General features: G+C 43.2%; 1 protein-coding gene across 2 annotated transcripts in view; it reads left to right on the top strand.

The window, feature by feature from the left end:
* Positions 1-22801, top strand: part of PTGFRN (prostaglandin F2 receptor inhibitor) — an 86676-nt gene that overhangs the window by 21272 nt on the left and 42603 nt on the right. The gene's annotated exons all lie outside the window — the stretch shown is intronic.

Below are 22801 nucleotides of genomic sequence, written 5' to 3'. Positions count from 1 at the left end.
CCTCCCGCCGGGCTCCCCGGGTTTGCTGCGTCTGCCGGGAAGTTCTCCCGCTAGGAGATAGCGTGTAATTGTGTAGGTGATGGTTTACGCTGTGTTCAGGTAATTGTGTAGCTGTCGTTAGCGTGACATGTGGCATTGTTCCTTCCTGGTGTCAGTGCCAGCCAGGCAGCGTGCAGGAATAAAGACAAGCAAGCTCGACACAAAAGGGTGGGTGGTGGGTTGTCGTGGGATTTTTTTTCTTTTATTTTTTCTTTTTTCCCTTGTTTTCCCCCCAACATTGTACTTGTAGTGATGTTGCTAACCCTGTTACAGAAGTAGCAGTGAATGTAGAAGTAGAGAACTAGAAGGTTATTCGGGTTAGATAGCTCTGTCTCGTAGTGTTCGAGTGGCTTTGTGTCGGCTCTGGGCAGCCAGAAAGGACATCAGGTACAGGTGAGCTAGCATATCCCACAGGTGAGCAAGCATGTCCCACAGGTTACTCTACGTAGTTCATGATTCAGAACACTTGATTAATTAATTGCAGGTAGTGAGTGGGAGCCTTTTCCAGATTTCAGGTGGAAGGAGTAACTAAACAGTGCCCCAGCCCCACACTGCCAATGCTCTTCTTTAAACAAAACTCTATTCACTGACTTAGTTTGTGCTTGTACTTTTGACTTTGCTGCGACTTTTTTTTTTTCCTTAAGTCTGCCAGAGCACTTTCCTCGTTGTTTGGATGTTGAATCTTTCATAGCCAGGTCTGCAGAGCTGAGAGTTGAAGTTGGAAAGTCAGTTTCCTAAACCTGGTCTTGTCCCAGTCTTTTTCCTGAGGCTGCTTGCAGGCTGTTGGGGCAGAGGGTGTTCTGTCTGCAAGATCCTACCAGACAAAAGTGTCCACTGTGCTTTCTCTTACTTGCAGCTGACGTTAGTCATCTCGTTTATCTTTACAATATAGGCGTGCTGCCAGCTGGGGAAACAGTCATGAGCTGGAGAGCTCACCTTCAGTATTTTTGTTTCGAAACAGAAAGGGAATAAGATTTTTCAAGAGGATGGTTTAATAGGACAAGCGGAAAATCAAGACTCTCAGATGCTCGAGGTCATGCAGCAAAAAGTAAAAACTATCAAGGATGACACAGAACAGGAAAGTTGTTTCCTTCTTAAATCAAGATGAAATAATCTGAAGAACTTAAAGTGTGCATGCGGAGATATGTGGCCATTGTTCATGATCTGGTTTGTCTAGATGTTCTGAGTTGTCTCTTGGGGATTTCTTTTTGGTAATTGGAATGGTGCTTTTAAAACTGAAAGTGTTTTTGTGTGCAGAAAAATCTCTGAACTGTAGTCTTATTTGTAGTGTGTGTTGTAGAGTGCCTATCTTTTGATACCATTACTTGGTCACTTCTATGAGATATTCTAAAGGTTAAGAGGTTTGGAAAGTAGTCATTTTCACACTCTGGATGGGAGAAGTACACTTCTGTGAACCATTCCTGGCAGCTCTTTAATGGAGAGATGGGTTGGAGCTTTTGCTGCAAGTATTGAGGAATTCTTGTGTAAAGGAGGTGGAGGGAAGGAGCTGAAGCATACACAAGTTTATCCCTTGTGAGTACTTAGACTTGACTATTTTCTTCAGATATTTACAAAATAATCCAGCAAAAGGATGCAAATGGCTGAAGTATTTGGCTGTGACAAATGAGAGAGGGTGATTAAAACATTCTTTTTGATCCAGTACAGTTATAATCTGTTTGCTAAGGAGATTGTGGGATCCTGATACTAAGGCTTCATCTAGTTTCTCTTTTCTTCCTTCCTCTGGTGTGGTTAGATCCTGAGAAAGGAGGGCACTGTGAGAGCGTTTTGCTCTCTCTGTTTCATGTGTGATTTCACTCTGCAGCCAATCTACCCAATCAACCTGTGAAATGCTCTGGAAACCAAAACATCTCTCCTAGGACAAGACGGCCAAAAAACAAAACAAGCATCTGATTGTTACCAGGGCTCAGACAGTAAACAATAAGCATTCCACCTCCTGGATTTTTTTCCTGGTTCTTGTTTGAGGTCCAAGGTAATAATTTTAGTGGATCTGAAAAAAAAAAGGTTTTCATTTAAATGCTGTGGGGCATGAGGAGAGCATGTACTCAGTGGATCCTGGGGGAAAACCGCTGATAATGGGTTTCCCAGAGATGGCCTTTTTCTTACTCACCTTTTAGACCTGGGTGGCACTCGCTGTCTGCTATGATGAAAGTCAGTTCCAGCATGCCAGAACCCCAGGAGCTGTGTTTGGATGGATGGAGTTGTTTCCTGCATCTCGTGTCTGAAATTATTTTTTGTTTCTTTTCCTCAGAAGCTACAACAATTAGTCATTTGAATCAAGGTTTAATTCAAACTCTGCAATGGAAGGCTTGTGGTAATTAGTGTAAGTTATTGTGATCATGCACTTCAAGGAAAAGCGTGCTTTAATCTTTTCCTGCGTTTGCAGCTGAAGTGGGAGCATTAGAGAAAGGGAGAGCCTCGAGGTTTAGGGCAGGGAGGCAATGGAAGGATGATTGCCTGCAGAGTGTTGGAGGTGTGTTGGAGTGGAATCTGCTGCCTGCTCACCTGCAGGTGTGCCCAGGGCTGGCCTGGTGGCTTTTGCCTCCCTGTTCTTGGGAGGAGGCAGGCTCAGATCCTCGCTGGTGCTCAGAGAAGGCTTACAGCTACTCCTGCCTATCTCCTGTGACTTAGGAGGTGGCCAAAAAGGCTTCCAAGAGGGAATTGCAGACTGCTGATGCACTAGAAGCTCGTAGTGAGCGTTGGAACTGGGTTGGTGAGGCACTGAAGGAAGGGCAGGTGGTGCTGCTGAGGAAGAAGCTCTGTCCCTGTGGCTTTGTCATGCTGATGTATTTTCTCGGTGTGTAGGCTGTGGGGACATGTGGGAATCGAGGGGTGAGCGGTGGAGTGAGTGTTTGTTCCTTGACATCCTGTGTTCCTTAGGGTTGGCAGATGATGGCTGAGTCACCTTCTCTGGCTCTCTTGCATCTTTGTAGGTGCCTGTCTGGGGCTGCTTTTTAGGGAGTCCAGGTGCTTTTTCTGAAATTCTTTGACCTTGTTCCCCAGGTTTCGTGATGGCTGCATTTCAGCGCAGCAACAGCTTGCTCTCTTTAGGTAGCCTCTGTTGTGTTTGGCTCTAATCCCCGAACTGAGGTGTAAACCTGCCTGAACAAGATTTGAAGTAAGCAGTAGGGGTCATTTAAAAATGCAGCCACATGCTTGATTAGAGGGGAATGTGCTTCAGAAATAATATATATCCATCCCCGTCTAGTTATATAAACAAACATTCAGGGACGTTTGAGATTTCAGCTTTCACATCTAATGTATTCATGGGTTGATTTGTTTCTGTGTGGTTGTTTCTTCTTGTTGTGGGTTGGGGTTTTTTTTCCCATTTCCATAATCCTTGTCAAACACTAACCTGCAAAACAGAAATGTATGGTTTTTTTTAGAAGGGAAATGGGTACATATCTGAATAAGATATTTTTAGAAAGTGAGCCTTTCAGTTGTCTGGTTTTAGATGCCTTTCAGTGATATATTTTATGGTGTGTGAAGCTCTGTGTTTTAGAGGGAAGGGAAAGGGGACACATTGTCTGAAAATGTGAATTCTTTCACATTATGTACAGAAGTTGATTGAAAGTTAAGTTGGAAAGAACTTGAGGAAGACAAGGAGCTGGGTCAAAGTAGTGGCTATGTCAATGTCTATAAAACTCTCTAGTACTGTCAAAAGAAAGATATTAGATGGAGTATAGAGTCAGTCTGTATATTGGAATGCAAATAAAAATATCTGTTTAATACCTTTTTTTTTGACTTTTATTGGAGATGTTACCAGGCTCTCGTATTTGTTCTGCTTTCTCAGATCTGTGATAGTAAGTGATAAAGTCTTATAGACTTTAAAGTTTTATAGAGACCTGTGAGGTGAGATTGTCTAGGCATGTTTCCATTTCTGTTGAGGAATAATAAGCAGTTTCCAGCATGACCCCAGTTCCTAACCTGCACAAGGTACCTCAAAACTGGATGGAACAAGGCAGGGAGAGACTGTGTCTTAAGCAGGTTTGAAGTTGTTAGAATTTCCTGTTCTAGAGAAGAAATGAGCTTACAGAGAGATAGTAGCTTCTCAATGGTCCTCAATTTTTCCTTTTTTTTTGGTCAGTTGATTCTGTAGAAAGCCTCAAATTTTAGCTGTCTTTCAAGACTCAAATATCTACTGAGAAGAGACTTTAAAAATAATGAGAAACTTTTAATACACCTGGTGTCTTGCAAAGGCCAAAGGTGTAAAAATCAGTTTCAGACCAAACTGCTTTTGGATAAATTGACAGGTACCTGCTGGGCCAGAAGTCTTCAATAATGCCTTTCCAAATTATCAGCAAATATAAAATAGGATAAGAAGCAAGCTGGCTTATTCATCTACATGTAAGATGTCATAATTGTAAAGCATAATTGATATCTTCTTATGAAGTCTGAGACAGAAAAAAATGGGTTTTTTTGGTTTTGATTTTTTCCCCATTCCTTCCAGAGCTGGAAGTGGTTTCAAAGCTGGGTTTCCAGTGAAAACTGTAATCATCTTTGGCATTCTGACCAAGCTTAAAGTGAGTTAGGTGGAAGGTAGAACTGGTGTTGCTGAATGCCTTTGTTGAGTCTTGAAAAATTTACAAAGCAATGTGGTAAATGCTTGTAGATTTGGGTCCATGTTACTCCCATGGGGACTGCTTGAAACTGGCGCTGGAGTGTTGCACTTGGTGCTGCTGTTCATTGCCCTGGAGGAGGCAAGCTGGGGGGAAAGAGGGGCTGAAGAAGCAGCCTGGGGAACAGTAAATCTTGTGTGCAGCAGAGGCAAAATACTGCTGCAGAAATATGAAGAATTGCTGAAGCAAGCTGAAGTATTTGACTAGTGATAATCTCCATGGCCAGATGGAATTTGCATGGATGCTCTAAAGGAGCTGAACTGTTAGCTGAGCTATGGGAAGAAGAGGTAAGAAAGACAGAGAATCTTGGACAGGATTTCCTTTAAAAAAGAATCTGAGGGTGGTTTTTAGAATTAATTGACTTGTGAACTTCAGGAATGAGAACTAATTAAAGACTGGAGCTCCCAGGCAATCTGTCACAGCTGCCAATAAGCAGGGCTGGCAGCAATGCCTGTAGTATATCTGCTTGTTACTGTTTGTTATGAGTGCCATCTCTTAAATTGTTTATTATTCTGCAGGACTTCAGGCAGTCATGCTGAAATTTTCTGGATATCTACCACAGGTTGACTTCCCCCCCTAGGAAACACTGCTCCCCTTGCTCTCTCTTTCTTTAAAATGCTCCAGTATTTCCAATAGTTACACTTGGGAAGGCAGCAGGGTGAATTTTTTTTCCTTTTTGATTCTTGCAGGTTCTAGCTATTTCTTCCTTGTCATTCTTGAATCAATAATAATCTCAGCTGCCAAGTTTGGAAGTTCTAGCACAGCCCTGCTGTGGTTTAGAACAAGAACTGGAAATTTGGCTGGAGTGTTAACTCTGCATCAAGAATGTGGCTTTTGCTGTTCTTAGGAAAATGTCCAAATTTGGCCACATTATAGACTTGGAAAAGCATCAGTTTGTAAAAGCTTAATAGGGAATTAGTCTCAGGTCCCTAGAGAAAGCATTCTGTCATTGCTTGTAAGGTGTCAAAGGATTACAACTGCAATTGGGGGTGGAGAAATGGAGCCCTCCTTTTTATTCCAGTTTCAGACTTCTGTAAATGTGTGTGAAGGCCTTTCCCCCTGTTCCCCTGCCCCCCACTTCTGTTCTTTTTTCTCTGCTTTTGCCAAATTGGCCAATGCTGGATTGATGTACTGCTCTGTGTGGCTCGCTGATCAGAGCTGCTGTGAGAGTGCTGCTTGTAGCACACAAAGTGTATATATATATCATCTTTCTTACGTGTAGCTTGGAAAAAAAAAATCAATGTAAACTTTGTGTTGCTTTTAACTTTTGTTCCCTGGCTTCAGTTCTCCTCTTAGGCTTTTTTCCCAGATATCCATCACCATTCTTTACTTCGCACTGGCTGTAAAACAACTCCTGCTGCTGTAGCTGCTCTTATTCCACTCTTTCTGTGTAACAGGCTTGATTAGTCTGGGCTTGCCTTTCTTAAAGATGTGGTTTAGCTGTGCTTGCTTTGTGACTGCAATTTGTGTTCTCAAGCTCTTTGAGTCACTCTCCTTGCCATATCAGCAGCCTCTGAGAAGAGTTTGGCGGAGCCATTGCTGGGGGTCATTGGTTAGCAAGGGTCCAGTTCCAAGAAAAAGCTGGCTCTGCTCAGGTTTGCCAGTGTTACAAGGAACAATTGCCAGCGTAAAGGACTTTGTTTCCGTGCATGCTGCACGGCTGGCTCCGGGAGCAGAGCTTTAGCGCGGCGTTTGAGCCGGCCTTTGATGCGGCGGGGCTGTGGGGAATCTTTGAGCGGGCTGCAACCATTGTTCTCCTACACGCATTGGAATGATTGCTGCGAGAGAGGCATCCGCAGGGACCTCTGCCAGCTCCTTATTGATGTGTGCAGTTTCATCTATTGACACGCTACCCTTCATTATTGCACACTGAATCCTGTGGCAGTGGAATTCGCTGTTAAATCTGCCCCGCGAAAGGGAATTGGCGGAGGCTGCTTTAAAAGCAGTGTGACCCCTGCATTTGCAAAGAATAGCTTCTAAATATGAAACAGATGCTGAACTGATGGAGGATGCTTCCTAGGTTTTCAGGGTACCAAACATATTCATGTGGAGCAAAAATTCAGAATTTGCTTGGTTTGTGGATGGTAATTTAAGTCTCAATGCCCATTTTCCCCCTCAGAAATGCATGTCTAATCAGTACATGTATTTGTGCTTGAATGCAGCATGTAATACTGAGGTGAAAATAGGCAATTATTTGTTAATGGAAACTGTTAGAATAAGCAGTGAGGTGTTAGTCTTTCTGTCTGCGCTCTAATCCTCTTCCTAGAGGGTAGGAGGGGTGATGTATCTTTCTTTGCCTTTTACCTTTGCCACAGACTGTTTTGTGCTTTCACAGCTTCACCCATAATATTTACGCAGATACATCCACCTTCCCCCAAAAGAGATGTTATGTTCTTTAGAAGCCCAGCAATATACTGTGTGTTGGGGAGGTGATGTCTGTGGACGGTGTTTGTCTGTGTGAAGAGCCTTAATGGTGTATGTGCAGAGTTCTTGTTCCCACCCAGTTTATACAGAGGTTTAAGTTAATGTGGAGTGAGAAATGTTTCGCATCAGCCTTGTTCCTGTTTGATCTCAGGGCTTGGTTCTAGACAAGGCATGCTGTACCTTTGGGCAAGCAGAGCTTAAGTGCTTGGAGGTGGCCTCATCAGTGAGAAAATAAAGAACATGACAGCTTGTTAGAGACAAAATCACTCAGTGTTTGGAAGTGGGAAGTAACACAAGGCTGGGTCTTCCCTGTCTTATCACCAAGCGGGGTTGAATGGTCACTAAAGCTATTGACTGAGCCCTGTCTGCTGGCAACTCTATTGATAGGCACCTGTCAATAGTTGCAAAGCTGCTCACATCCCTAGGTCTGTAGGTTTATCTATTAAAACAAAAAGTTGAGAAAATAGCATGTATACCTCCAGGGTCACTGGGCACAGAAGTATGGCTGGTGCTTGAAATTGGAAGTGGGAGAAGGAAGGGGAGGAGAGATAACTGGAGCAGGGCATGCTTTCCACTGAGAAAGGGAAATGGGGGAATAGCTTGTTTAAAATGGAAGAATTAGTTAAAGGTATGTCTGCATGAGATGGTGGTGCTGGGGCAGTTATTACCACAAAACAGCATCGGTAAAAAACTGCCGGTTTTCAAAGCTCTGCAGTTGAATCTTGAAAATCCCTGGTTTTCTCAGCAAAGTTTTCTGCTCACCACTGGCAGGTAAATGGAATATCTAATTGTAGACTCCTGCAGAGTTTAAAACAAGGACTGAAGTGTGATGCATGTGGCTGCAGGGTATGCTGAGGCATCTGAGTTGTTGCTGGTGTCTGCCTTTAAAGTCTGAAAGGGCGGGAGGGGGGGAGGCTGCAGTGCTGTGAATAGAGTTACTGGGTGGGGATCTCCTTCCAAAATAGCTGAAGAACAAATGAGACTTCACATGGGAGCCTTGTTCCTGCTTGGGACCAGAGGCCGCAGGGCGTGTGCCTGTTCTGGACTTTGCCTTGTGAACCTCTAAGGATCAACTGAGATAGGCCAAAGCTTCTTAGAAAGTAGCTGGTAAAGGTAGTTTGAAGTATTTTTCACTGATCCCCCTCTTGATGTGAGCTGTCAGCTTTTAGTTTGTATGTATATAGAGAGATTTGCCACCCTGTCTGATGCTGTGCAGACACTTAAAGCTCTCTGTGTATCTGGGCAAGGGCAGTAACCTACAGGTGGGTGCAGGGCAGCGCACGGGGCACTTCTGTACTCAAACCTGTAAGGTGGGTCCTTTCCTTGCTTTAACAATTCCTACCCCAGAATGAGTCCCCTTAGCTGGACTTCGACAGAACATGCATTTGTCATCAAAGTAATGTGCTGGCTTTCTTCTGTGTTTTCTTTTTTTGGTTGCACTTCTGGTATGGGTGCACTGGGGTGAGAACACGCTTTGCATATGTGGGTTTGGCCCAGGTCCAGCGTGAGTTCTGCTTTCACACGAGTGGCAGTCTGGGCTCAGCTCTAATCCTCTGGTGTCAGGGCTGCCTTGTTGCTGTGGGATCTTGACTGCAGTCCAGAGCACAGCTTTGGTCAAGTGACTCTCACGAGTCCACAGATGTTTCTTGGAATTAAAACTCTGCAGCTGAGGTTGGCTCCTGGGTGAGCTCAGAACCCAGTTCCTGATACAAGACAGCCAGATGTGTGTTGGCTGTGGCTGACACATGCACAGGGAGGGACAGCCCTGTCTGCCCTGGTTTTCTCTGTTCTGTTTGCATGGGTGAGTGAAGAACTTCGACCTTTGAAGTTATTTGAATGCTCCTTGGCACTAGTTAACACCACCACTTCCTTCTGCAGTGCCCCAGCAATTGCTGGTTTTGTATGCATTAGAAACTTGAAAGGCTCATGAAGTGACAACTGTTTTCAATACATGAAGCCAAGCACATTTTTAACTTGTGGTAATTAATGCCCTACCTGCAAGACCTCTGTATTGTCCTGGATGTATGTCACCAGATGATGATAGGAAATGGTCTGATTGTTTCTGTGTCTTTGCAGGATCTCTAAGTTCCTCACAGGCAATTTCATGTACCCTTCTCTTGAAATTTGATATAAAATTTCCTCTTGGTACATTTACCATGTTTCAGACAGACCTTCAGTACTTCTTCAGAGGCAGGGATGTGTCTGGGTAAGTCAGGCTGGGTTTGGACACTCTTTTTAAGATGTGCAGAGGGGAGCAAGCATGGCTTGCCTGTGTTCTTGTTCTGCTGTGGCATTTCTTGGATGAGCCTGGTTCATGCAGTAAGCATAGCTTGGAAGGTTGGTGGCAGCTTCAGGGCACCTGTGGGTCTGCTTCAGCAGCCTCTGCCACAGCAGCCTCAGACTGTCTCCTCACTAGCCTGCCTGTGCTGAGGAGTTCTGCTTTTCCTTGGAAAAGATGGCATGTGTGCTTTGTGTTGGAGTAGGTGAAGGGCAGTGAGTACCTGCTGGGAAACCTGAATAGCACTTGGACAGAATTCTGCTCATCTGGTGGTATGTATTGTTGGCATTCTTAGGAGAGTGGGATCTCTCTCTTGCCCTCTTTCAGAACATCTGTTTCTGTGCATGAAATCATCCTTTGCCTGCCTTTTTCTTCTGTTTGAATCCACTTCTGTCTAAATAGTCTTCTTTGCAGCATCAGAAGTGTGAATGCCAGCAAGGATTTTGTCAGGTCATCTTGGGTGTTTTGTTCTGCAGGGAAGTCACTGTGAGTAGAAGCACTGGAGTGTACACTTGTGATGGGCAGAGCTGTGGGATGTGAGCTGAGCTGTGTTTGAGCTCATTGAGGCAGAATGATAGGCAAGGTATAGCAGTAGAGATATTTTTTTCTCCAGGATCTTGGTGCTTGTGAAACTTTACAGAAGTTTCTTATTGTATCTGTTTCAGAAAAAGGACATGTATGCCATCTCTTCTTACTGTGACAGCTGGTGTAATGAAAGATCCCTAAGGAATATTGCATTATATTACTGTGGTTACATAAATGCTGCTACTCTGCTACACAGTTATTCTGTGACTTGTAATTTTGATGATTTTTGCCACATGAATGCTGAGTTATGCATTGCATGGAGACTCCTGTCACGACTCCCAAGTGATAATAAAACTGGAGTTTAAAACCAAATGAGCTCTGAAAATGAATCGATTGGCAGAACATCAGTTGAATTTATGGTGGGGGTCATACAGAAATTCCACTGTCCATTTCTGTATTCCCCCTCCTTAGTACCATCTACCTCTGATTGTTACAGAAATGTTTTATGTTGGGATAGAAACTAATTGGAATTAGGGCCATGAAGATGGTGAAGGGACTGGTGGGGAAGCTGTGTCAGGAGCAGCTGAGGTCACGTTCTGTTCAGTCTGGAGAAGGGGAGGCCTCATTGTGGTCTCCAACACCCTCATGAGGGGAAGAGGAGGGGCAGGAGCTGCTCTCTGCCCTGTGGTGACAGTGACAGGACCCAAGGGAATGGCAGGAAGATGTCAGGAAAGGTTTAGGTTGGATATTGGGAAAAGATACCAATATCACCCAGAGGGTGGTTGGGCACTGAACAGGCTCTCCAGGGCAGTGGTCACAGCACCAAGACTCACAGAGCTCAAGAAGTGTTTGGACACTGCTCTCAGGCACATGGTGTGACCCTTGGGGTTTCCTGTGCAGGGCCAGGAGTTGGGCTTGGTGATCCTCATGTGTCCCTTCCAACCTGGGATACTCTGTGATTCCGTGAATGTTTTCTTTCCTTATCCTTTAACATTTCTGGCATTTAAGGATGAAATAGGGACAAACATTTAAGTGTCTGACATGCAGGCTTAGCAGGAGCTTGTGAAGTTAGGTTGTTAACGTCTGTTCTCTTTTACTGACAGAAACTAGGGAGCCTCATTTTAAGCTTTTCCTGCTGGATGTTTCTTGTAACCCCAGTTCTGCCTCATGGACTTAACCTCACTGTGATAATGGCAATTGAACATTCAACTCTTGTGCATTTCCATAAAAATACATAAATCCTGAAACAATCCACAGTAGTGATGTTAAATTTGTTATTGGCTGCTAGTGTTGACATTCAAGGATGCAGCTTTTGCCTCTGCTGTTGTTTCAGGCTCTCTGCAGATAACTTAACAGCCTTGGCTTACAATACTCTGGGTAGGTTTCACTCAAAGTTTGAGCTGCCCTGTATAAATGTGTCCTTCCTGCAGAAAATATTCTGATTATTGAGTAGTGCTGTTCAACAGATGTTTGTTTCTGTGATAGCCAGTTGACTGACCATGCCTGTGACTCTTCCCTAGCAGTCAGCTGTGTACATACCTTTTCTTAAAGTGGGTATCAGCTGGGAGTCAGAAGTGGTTTTGATGATTTACAGCACCATGCCCACGAGCTTTCTTTTCCCAGAGAATTTGTAATCTGAATAATGTGATGTGAGTACAGCTTTGTTAGATTTGTAAACTCACATAATGATTAGAAGGGAAGAATGCATCTGCCAGGTGGATTAATGAAGATGGTTCTTTTCATCAGTAGAGAGATTTTTTTCAATAGGATCTCAGAGAATTCTGGGAGAACTCACTGATTGTACTGAGCAATTGTAGGTGATGGACAGGTAGTGAATTTCTTGCACTGAATTGTTAAGAGATGAAAGTGAAGTTTGAGCAGGGTAGGCAGAAATCTGAATACCTTAAAACTGCCCAGGGATGATAATTTCTCAAATATTAAACAGAATATTTTTTTTAACACAATTCCCTTTGCTAAAGAGGATATCCTTTTACAATAAAGGCAAAGATTGCTGCTTTTCCATCTAGGGACAGACTGGACTTCTGTACTTTAAGACTTGCTGGCTATCCCTTGTCCAAGGCTTGCTTATTCTTTGTGAAAGGAATAAAGATCTTGAAATAATCTGTGTTTTGTCTGGGGAAAGGCAAAACATGATGTAGCTGTGTGCTTTGTGCCCTGCATTTTGACTACAGGTGGGCTTAGGCTATAAAACTACAAACAGTGGAGGCATTTGTAGGCTGCTCTTACATTCCATTAAGGCAGGTGCTCTTCTGCTTGAATTCTTTGGAACGTCGTAATTTGGTGTTGTGGATTTGAACAGGTTTAAGCTCCTGGGAAATGCTCTTCAGATTATTAATCTCTAAAAAACATGTTATTTTTTTCTGAAAAATTAAGTGGGGAGGCAGGAGGTGAGAGCAGAGTTGTACAGTTAACTAGAGCCCTGTAAATTCTGTGTATACCTTGTATTTAGATCTTCACTAGCAGCAGGAGTGCCTTTTAGCCACTTGGTTATTTTCTTGTAACAGTAGTAATACTGATTGCTCTCTAATAATAAACAAATTTTCTATGGGATAGTGGTGCTGTTAGCATGACTTATGACTGTCATTCCAGCAAGACAGAAACCCAGTTGGTTATGTGGTGTAGTAAAATAAAAATTGAGCAGGGCATGTAAGTAGTACTTAGAAGGTTTAAAGTGTGAATTTATAAACAGTGAAGAAATTAAAAGGGAAATAAACAGATTTGTTGTATTTATTTATGACAGGCTTGTCGGGCTCATTGTTGTGTACTGCGGACATTGGACATGGCTAGGTGCAGACCTGGGAGAGGAGGATACTTTATTTTTAAACTATCCATTGAGAAATCTGAGTACATGTATACCATGCTTCTTTCTGAACATTGCTGAAGGCATAACTCATTTTCTTTTGCCCAAGGGGGCTTAGATATAGCACTGACTTTTTAAACAATGCTATCTTTTCAGATGTTATCATGAGGTATGTAAGCAAGGAGAACTTCTTGGTGCTGCACAGAATTCAGTCTCTTGCTTATCTTTCTATTTGGAGTTTTTTGCTCGGTGCTGCACAGAATTCAGTCTCTTACTTACCTTTTTATTTGGGGTTTTTTGCTTGCTTGTTTGTTGTTTTGGTTTTTTTTTAGTTGGGTTTTTTTGTTTGTTTGTTTGGGGTTTTTTTGTTGTTGTTAATGCTTATGAGATCAAGTTTTCAGTTCATTTTTTTTACAGCCTGAGTTAAGGGCTTAGGTGCCAAATGAGCACCTCTCCAGTTTAGGTTGGTGTGGTAGAAATACATGTCACATTTCTGTTTTCTTTCTGTTTTATTACGTGTGGGTCTGTGTTTGTGCTTGCTCTGGGAGGGATATGTCAGTTCCTGTGGTCCCCAGTGCTAGGGCTGGTGAGCAGGTCTCTTTGGCTTGGCGTGGCTTCCAGGATGTGCTCAGGGGTCAGGGCTTGCTCTGCTTGTTGGACAGGAGTGTTTCATGCTTTGGTTTTCTGGGCCCATCAGAACCAGTACCTCTGGGGAATAAGGGCTCTCTGTGCAGTGAGTGCATCCTTTGTTACTCCAGGGCTCTTTGCCCTTGAGTGAAGGGGACAATTCACAGAGACACCTGCTCATTAGAAATCCCAAAGGTACTTAAAGCTGCTACCAAGGCTCTTCCCTCATGCTGTAAAAGCATGGACTGCTAATGCCAGTGTTGGGGGCCAAATCCATCTACAGCTCTCCAGGTGAATTTTAGCACCCTTGACTTTCTAAATTGATGGTGTACTTTCCCCTTCTGTTCTTAGGGTGATAGACAGCTTCAGTGTTTGCACTAGACATCATTTCAGGTGATATTAAAATTTTGTTTGCATCAACACAAAGTCTCTGGTGGAGACTTCTGAGGCTTAGTCAGCCCTGCACTGTTCCTTTTGCAGTGTGCACTCGAGGTGGTGTCTGTGATTGTTGTGCTACACACATGCACCAGTGCAGGACCCACAAAATGGCTGGTGTGCTGTCCATTGGGATGCAGAGGCTTTTGTTCTGCTGAACAATGTACCGTGGGACATAACTCTTCTTTCCAGTGCAGCAAATGTGAGGGTGCCTGGGGTGCATGCAATCTGCTGTCTGTTTCAATGTGAGCTGATTATAAGTGTTAGTTACAGAATAATTTCAGCATATCCCAAGTTTCACCCAAATATTAACAGCTACTTATTTTGTGCGTAGGTTGTCTTGTTAAATAGTGTAACCTAGAATAGTTCTGCATGGAGACTGGAGCAGAAAAGAAACAATTAAGAGTTTTCCCTCTGGGTGTCTTTCAAAAATTGTATTCTCCTCCTCCTGCTATTTTAATGTCATGTTGGTTCTCTACCCGCCTCTCACTCTTGTTTCATGCTCAAAAGGATTCCCTCGCTTCTGATTTTGGAGTTACTTGAAAATTCTGTGTTCTTTCACTCGTTTTTTTGTCTCTGTTCTCAGTGCTGGGCCCAGCCTAGTCACAGCCTGGGCTGCACTGAGGAGCAGCAGTGATGAAAGGGCAGTGCCTCCAAGTCCTGCTTCCCGAGGCTGTGGAAGCAAGGGGAAGGCTGGCACCAAAGATGTGTTTAGCCTCAGGTCTTGCCTCTGGTGGTGGCCATGAGTGGAAGCCTAGGGAGGAGTGAACACATTACTGTCCTAGTGTATCATTTCGTGATCATATGTAGCTTGGAAGCTTCCTAAATCAGAGGTGGTATCCTCATAGAATCATAGGATGGTTTGGGTTGGAAGGGACCTTACAGATAATCTAGTTCCAACCCCCCTGCTGGAGTGGTTTTGGATGCAAAATCAAGACACCTGCCATGGAGAGGAACAGTTTCCACTAGACCAGGTTGCTCAGAGCTCCATCCAACCTCACCTTAATGTGCTTAACCTTGGCTAATTCCCCCAAGTATTTGCTGGCTCATGGGTGTTGCACTTGGCTAACTCTGAAGCTGGTTTCTGAGATGTTCTGGGTGTTGGCACCTATTAGATAATCTTATTGTGTTACCTTTCTCTTTTATCACCTCTGGTGTTGACTTGACTGTCCAATGCATAGCATGCCAATGACAGCAGCAAAGTATCTACTTAGGAGAGATACATTTCTTGAAAGCAGGAATAACAGGAAGCATTTTAAGATGTGTATTTGGTCAGACTTAAACGAAAGTGGGTAGTTAAAGGCTGAACCCCAGACTTTGCCAAGGCTCCAAGTGGTGCTGTGCTGTGATAGACTTTTATTACATGTGGGTTTTCTCATGTCTAATGGCATCAAATTCTCCCCAGAAATTAAATATGTGTGACATTCTGCAGTGCTACCTGTTCCTGTGTGTACCAGGGAGGCTGTTCAGGATTGATTGTTGAGGCAGAAGTAGATACTGCAGCAAATGCTGCAAGTTAATCAAAGCAGATAACAGAGATAACTTACTGGCATATAATCTAAAGGGAGAAAAGACTTTAAATTTGTGATGGGGAACATGAAATGACTGCTGGTCTTCCTTGGCCAGGTGCTGAATTGATGAGCCTTGCTGTTCTGCTACTGGAGGTAACAAAGTGCCTGCACTGGATTCAGGGCAGGGTTTTCAGAGGTGATGGAAGGCTTGGGACTGTGAGCCTGGAACTTTAGAAAGGAGGCTTGGTTCCCCAGGAGATTAATGCTCAGGCATTTTTGATAATTGAACCTCTTCATTTCAAGAACTACCTAACTCTGGTCACACAAGAAAGAGCAGAGTGCTTTGCTGTCTTTTTTTTTTTTTTTTTGCTTACTCTATAAGTCACAAGTAGAAATGTTTGTTTTTCTCCAGGATTGGGTAATTTGGAGTGGAATTTCACCAGGTGCTTGCTCAATGCTTTGCTGGTTTCTGGATCTCTTTTGTGTTGCCCACATGTACATACCTGCCCACCTGTTCCAGAAAGCCTCTTCTTCTGTCCAGTAAAATTAATCTTCCAGGAAATTAAACAGCAGCCACATGCAATACTGTTTCCTTTCACGTGTGAGAACAGCTTTCTAGAGGTAGGATTCAGGGCCACAGACAGCTAATTACACAGCTAATTTGCCTTCAAGCTCTTGGAGGCACTGAATGCCAGGAAATTTTTGACTCTTGCATGCTTTTTTGGGAAGTTTTGGCTGTTAAATTTGTTGAGCAGGCATAAGTGATGCTGAGAAGTGTGGGTGGATTTCAAATCCTGGCCACACACGTGTTCATGGCTTTGGCTCACACTTGTGATTTAGGGAAGAGCTTCTGTTTCCACACTGAAGTTCAAATGTGAACAGTCCTTTAAGCATCCTGTATGAGCACACAGGTTGCATCTTCATTATCATTTTGGTCGTTGAGGACTGAGTTTCTGAGGTAAGTCCCCGTTTCTGCACTTTGCTTTTTGCTGGGAAGCAATCTGAGTATTCCTTGGGATGTAACTGACCCAGAAGGGTCACTCCAGGAGCATATCTGCTGTGCTTCAGGTGTCTTGGGTTTCTGGTACACTGCAACACCCCAAAGATGCAGTATGATTTTTGGGGGCTTGGCACCAGCTGCCCTCTGCAGCCTTTTCTCTTTTTAAAGACTGTGCTGGTGCCAAAGTAGATAATTGTGGTAGTCTTATTTTTCTTTGTGGTGCAGATTTTTTTTTTCTGTTTAAATATTAGTGAAGTAAATAAGGAGGCCATCTTGAGTTCCAGCTACTAACCTAAAACTTTATTCGGAATTTTCAGGAGTCTTAATGAAACCAGCATTATTGTTTTGAATGCTGCTTGTGAGGCTTTTTCTTGTTTCCAGAAGTGTCTTGTGTTGGTATTTGTCCCTTTCAAATAATGAAGAGTGCTGTGGCATGCCTGTTTTCAAAGCCAGCTGTTTTGCAGACCCATCTGGGGGTAATTTTATTTAACAGTCTGCGTGGGGGTTGCACAGAGACCTTGACTGGAATCCCTGTGTGCCTTCTAGATGTTGTTTTATGTCCCTGACCTCTCATCTTTTTTCTTATCCAGACCTCTTTTCTTCCCTTGCTCCCACTGAACTGCTGACCCTCTGCTTTGGAAGAGAGAAATGATTCTGTAATGGAAAATATCTCTTCCTCAAATGGGTAATTTCATGTGTCTCCTTTTTTTTTTTCAATGCTACAGATGAGACTACCTATCTTTTCTGGGGCAAGAGAGTCTCTCATTGTCTCTCCCATAGCAAATAATAAAAGCTCAGCAGCATCAAGCAGTGTAAATACCTTGCAGTCCTGTTCTCAATTACAGAATTAGTTATGTAAATCTTGTCTTAAAGGAGGAAGAGCCCTGATGTCTCTTAAATCATACTCTGTGCGCACGCATGCGTGCAATTCCTTGTTGTCCAGGAGAAAAATACCATGCAGGCTCCACAGAGATTAACATACTAAACACTGTTGCTCTGCATGACCTGAAATTGGCTTTTGGGTGCTAATTGGATCTGTAGGCTTTGAGAGGAGGGCTTGGAAAGCACTGGCCTCCAGTTTTCCAGGTTTCAGGCAGCAGTATGGATGTGGTGGCTGTGTAGGGGCCCAAGTGAAGTCCTCTGGGGGCACCAGTTGTTAGGGCACAAGTTAGATAACTGTTGGCTTATGTCATCTTTGCCTGGCTCTTTGCATTCATCTTTATGTAAAGAAGCTGTGATACAGTGAGCATGAAGCCTGAAACCAGGAATGCCTGTTATCCGTTCCTTGCTTTTTAATTTGGTCTGGTTGGTTAATCTGTTCAAGAAGATCTGCTGCAAAAGGACCTGGCAAAAGCTGTGCTGCTGCACTTAGCTCCACAGTCCTGCAAGGCACAGGCACTCATTTCCATGCCATAACACCCATTCTGTGTGCATCTGCTGTTGGCATTTTTAACGTGGCCGCTTGCTTGGAGATTATTTACGGTGAAGATGAGACCGTTAGAAAATTAAATTACAGGCAAAAAGGATTCCTCTAAAACACTGAGCTCCATCCCCCCACTGGCTCCTGTGGCTGCAAATCAGTTGTCAAGCGTGGAGCCAAGGTGGGCCAGTGCCATATGCTGCCCTGTTGTGCAGTTCCAGCAGCCTGGCCACCTCATGCCATCATCTCTCACAGCAGCAGATGCAGGCAGAGGGAAGCTGCCCTTCAGCATCCCAGCTGGAGAGTCTGGGAGCCCGTGTGTGTGTGTGTCATTTGGTGTTGTGGCTGCTGACTTGTGTGATGGCCCTCTGCTGCTGCTTTTGCTGGAGCCTCCAGGATGCCTTTGCTCATCTGGTGAAATGCTTGTTAGGAAATGAGTGCCTGTGTGTGGAGATTTGAAGTGAACCCCAAAATAATTCTCGAGGAGGTGAAGATTAGTAATATCTGGATTATGGAAGTATTTGACTTTTTAAATTTCATTTCCAAATCCCCCTTGGATTTAACTTGGCTTTAGACAGGACCTTGTCTGGTATAAGTGGGGCGTTGGGTTAGATTGCAGTAGACAAATGCCACCAAATTTAAGCAGGTAAAGAACACAAAAAACCACCAACAAAAACCTGCAGCCTGCCCCCCTTCATCCCAAACACCAAATAAAAAGCTCACATCTAAAAGCAAGGCAAAACAATCACTCAAGAACCTCCCCCTAAAAAAACCTCCAGGACCTGTTTGTGCTTTTTCTTGCTTTGCTTTTTGATTTTAGTATAATTCTTAATGAAAAATAAAAGACTTCACGTTGGTTTCAGCACTTCTTGAATTGTTAGCATTTTTAAGGGCTTTTTTGTATATTACCTAGCATTAAAGATGACTTGGAAAACAAATGATTACTTCATGTTAATAGAAATCAATGCTTTCTGCTTTGGGAGAAAAAAAGAGTGATGGTAATGGAAATTATTTTGGAGAGAGAAGGGAGTGTTTCAGGATTTCCTTTCTAAAATATACATATATATTATATGAATTACAGACTTGTGGAACACATGGCTATTGCTATTCAGGCAGCTTTTTAAAAAGTCCTTTGACAAATGCTTTTTCTTAGCTTTCCAGCTTTATCAGCTCTGTTATGAGCTATGTCCTGGTGAAAGACATGTTGGTAAAAAACCATAGTAGCTTATAGAGTTTTAATGTGATCTTTCTAGGATTTAGATTTTTTTGTCTTGGATTTTCACTCAATGTATGACTTTTAGTTAATGTAGATGCAGCTTTTGAAATTATCTATTTCGTTTGTTTACTCCAGTTAAATCTCCCAAAAGTTCAGTTTAATCCTAGTGGTGTGCTGCATTCCACACAGAGCAAAGAAAATGGTTTGTCTCTGCCCAGAGGAAATTGCAGAATAGAACAAATGGATTTGGACTGCTCAACTCAGTTCCAAATGCTTTGGGAAAGATTTAAGATAAGAGATAAGTGCAAGTTAATGATGTTGCAGAACAGCACTGATTTTAATTCTGTATATTCCAGTTTGGGGACTTTTAAAAAATACTTCTCTTGCTCAAGTTGGCATTAGTAGTAGGTATTTGTTAACCTGTGTCTTTCCTCCCCACTAAAGGAAATGTGAAGATACTGTAGATACAGCATTTCTGGAAATATTTGCAGCCTGGTTTCCAACTATGCTCTTAAGCCTTGACTTGTGGGCTTTAGTGCTTTGTCAACTGTTTTCTTTAGAATGCAACATATAGAACTTCTCCTCTGCAACACAAATTGCTTCTGAGGAAGAACAACAGAAAATCACCTGTCTTGTGTGGCAGTCTAAATACCACTTCCAGAATCCCTGGGCTTTTTGGGTCAGATGTCACCAGGTAACCTAAATGGGCTGCTCTGTCAGAGCAGGATAGAAATGGAGACAATTTGGAGGACAGTAAATGAAGGCCATTAGCAGGGACAGGTTTGTCAGGTGAGACCCAGGAATAAGTGCCATGTTAATTCTGGCATTTCATGGGATTTTTTTCCTATCCCCTTTCTTTTTCACTCCCAGATGCATTTTAGAGACTTGTCAGAAGTGGTTCTTAGATACAGCTTTTTATCTTTAACTGTCAGTCAGTGATAGGGAAAGGGAATAGAGATTATAGGTGATGGAATTGTTCGACATCCAGGGAATCTAAAACATGATCTTTAGTGTTATCTTTGCCTGCTAGGTGGTTTGGTTGGTTTGGTGGTTGATTTTTTTGGGGTTTTTTTGGACTGGTGGTACCACAGTTCTCTGCCTGCCAAGAGCTGCTCTGTTTTACAAGGTAGCCTCCTGTTTTGCACACTTGGGAAAGGTTTGTGTGGCTTCTCCTTTCCCTTCTGCCTGCCATATGCCTTGGTCTAGCTTCCAGTGGCAAACCTCTCCCCATGGCAGGAATCAGTGGTGTGCAGAGGGATCTGTGCTGGCTGCAGCCAGTGTAGTGTTTTAAACTCTACCTGCACATGCACCTGGTTTCTGCCTTAGAGCTTCCCCTGCAGTTTGCTGGTCTCTTCTCTTTCTGCTGTAGCATGAGTAATCCACAGAAGCACTTGCAGCAAATTCCCATGGCTTGTTTTTGCACAGGATTGAGATGGGTGATGTGCTGGAGTGAAAGATGCCAGTCAGCTTGTCTTCAAAGGAGAGGAGCTGTACAGGTGACCAGTGCTTCATTCCCAAAAGCCTGAGATGACAGGAGAGACAATGCTGCCTGTTGGAGCTGCCTTGGGAGAGAGACAGAAGGTTGCTTTCATTTTTGTGAGACAGAAGGTGGCTTTCATTTTTGTGAGATGGTTCACTGATGTTTTTCCAAAGTGAATCTTTTTGGGCAGTGAGCAGATGAACTGCTGACTATGTGCAGTGGTAGAGTGTAGTTCATATGGTGAAGTATTGTTCTCTTACTGTCCCTGTTTTTTTGGACAGTGAGATCTTCTGACTGCTGTCAGGGCTGGAACTCCTTTCCTATGGAGAAAGGTTGGTGTTAAGTCTGGAGAAGAGAATACTCCAGGGAGATCATATTATGGCATTTCAGTACTTAAAGGGGCTTGTAAAAAGGGTGGAGAGAGACATTTGACCATGGCACGCAGTGACAGGACAAGGGATAATGGTTTTAAACTGAAAGAGGGCAGGCTTTGTTTGGATATTAAGAAGAAATTCTTTATGATGAGGGTGGAAAGACACTGGAGCAGGTTGGCCAGAAAAGCTGTGGATGCCCCATTATTTGAAATGTTCAAGGTCAGGTTGGCTGAAACTTTCAGCGGCTTGGTCTAGTGCAACACGTCCCTGCCCATGGCAGGGTGTTGGAACTAGATGATCTTTAAAAGTCCATTCCAACCCAAACCATTCTGTGGTTCTGTGATAACTGACAACTGTGCCCTAGTGAAAGCCTCAGTTTTGGTTTGTTCAGATGCTTTTGTAATCCCATGGCTTGGTGGCAGTGGGTGAGGGGATGAGTGGTGAAGAAAGCAGGTTGTTCCTGTGCTGCAAAATTAACACTCATGTGCTTTCATGTGAATGTTAGTCCACGTGGTGTACATGGAGTTCAGCTGGGAAGGTAGTTGCTCCTTCACCCTGTGCTGGAGATGTGGTTTTTCTGAGATCTCAGATGGTATGGAGATAAGAGCAATCCAGCAGCCTTGCAGTTTGATGGCTTTTCTGAGGCTCCACTTAAGATGCAGTATGCGTTTCTTCATCCTGATAGAGATAATGGGTTTTAAGCAATTACACCCAGGCTAATTCCTTTTGATAAGAGCTCTACATTATCTAAAAAAAGAATCCTAGCCGCCTGGGAAAGAACAATGTAAATGTCTCTCTCACGGACTCTTTCATTTGCTCTTCTCTGATATCTTCAGATGATAGGCTGCAGATCTTTCAAGCCATAAAAATCTATCAGACTGTTTTTAGGTAAGGCAGTTCTACAGTCAGAGAGGTGTAACACAACTGTTTTCTTGCAGGGTATGGAGGGAACCCTGTGTGCCTCAGATGATTACAGCTTTGACATGAAGAATCAAATTTGTTTTTTGTTTGTTGTTTCTTTCCTGTGAAGGCTGGCCAGTTGTAAAGTCTAGGTTGCTTCTGCTGGTTAAGGCAATCTGAATTAGGTAATTTGGAAAGAATAGGAATAACCTACCACATAATTTAGCTTACATCCCAATCCCTGCTCTGTGTGTCTGCACTGGAAAGAAGGGTATGATAATGTCATGTGTTAAGCAGGAATGGTAAGGGATCTCACTTACTTAGTTTTGGTTTTTTCCTTCTCTTTTTGAGACTAATATGGAAATTTTGATAGTTAGCTACCTTTCTGGTTTTTCAAGAACTTTCCTGCTTAATCTCTGATTTTTCCTCTCAGACTACACAGTGTAGCGTAGAAAATTTAATTGACTGTACTTAAAAAGTGGAGGAAATACCAAAGTAAAATGTTTGTTTAAATATGCCTCTTCTAGGAAATTCGTGTTAATTATATATGAAAAAAATAATTGCTGTAACAATTATTGAAAATTTTGAAAGATTTTCAAACATTGTAGGCGTGTTTGGTATAACTTGTTCTTTCTCTCCTAGCTAGTCACTGATGACATTCTTGATGTGTAGCTGCCTGATTATAATTGAAGCTGGGAGGATAGGCAAGGGGAAGAGGGGCAGATTGGAGATAAGGATTATCATCTCCTGTGCTGATATGCTTTGGCTCTCCTTCCCAGGAGGAGAGGCTGTGAATGTGTGGCATGCTGCCTGTCCCTTCACCTGCCTGCTCACTAGGGAAAGTTGCTGAATGCTTTCCATCAAAAGCCTGATAATTTATTTTTTTTGAAAATGGAGGAAGAGTATTTGAGTGCATGTGACTCTGGTGGGCTAAAAAAAAAAAAATAGGCAAAAATAACTTTTTTCCTTCCGTTTGGAAAATGGCTTTACACATCACAAATGCTGTGGTTAAGCAGTTCAGTAGAGAAGTGAGAGGTTTGGGATTTTGCTAGAAATGGCTTTAGTGGTAGGGGATTCATTGCTCACACTCCAGTGTGGCACAGGAGGGGTTGCC

Source organism: Zonotrichia leucophrys, chromosome 1, assembly GCF_028769735.1.
Source record: "Zonotrichia leucophrys gambelii isolate GWCS_2022_RI chromosome 1, RI_Zleu_2.0, whole genome shotgun sequence".
NCBI classification, from domain to species: Eukaryota; Metazoa; Chordata; class Aves; order Passeriformes; family Passerellidae; genus Zonotrichia; species Zonotrichia leucophrys.
The sequence above is the reverse complement of the archived record's forward strand: the minus strand, read 5'-3'. Positions and strand labels throughout refer to the sequence as shown.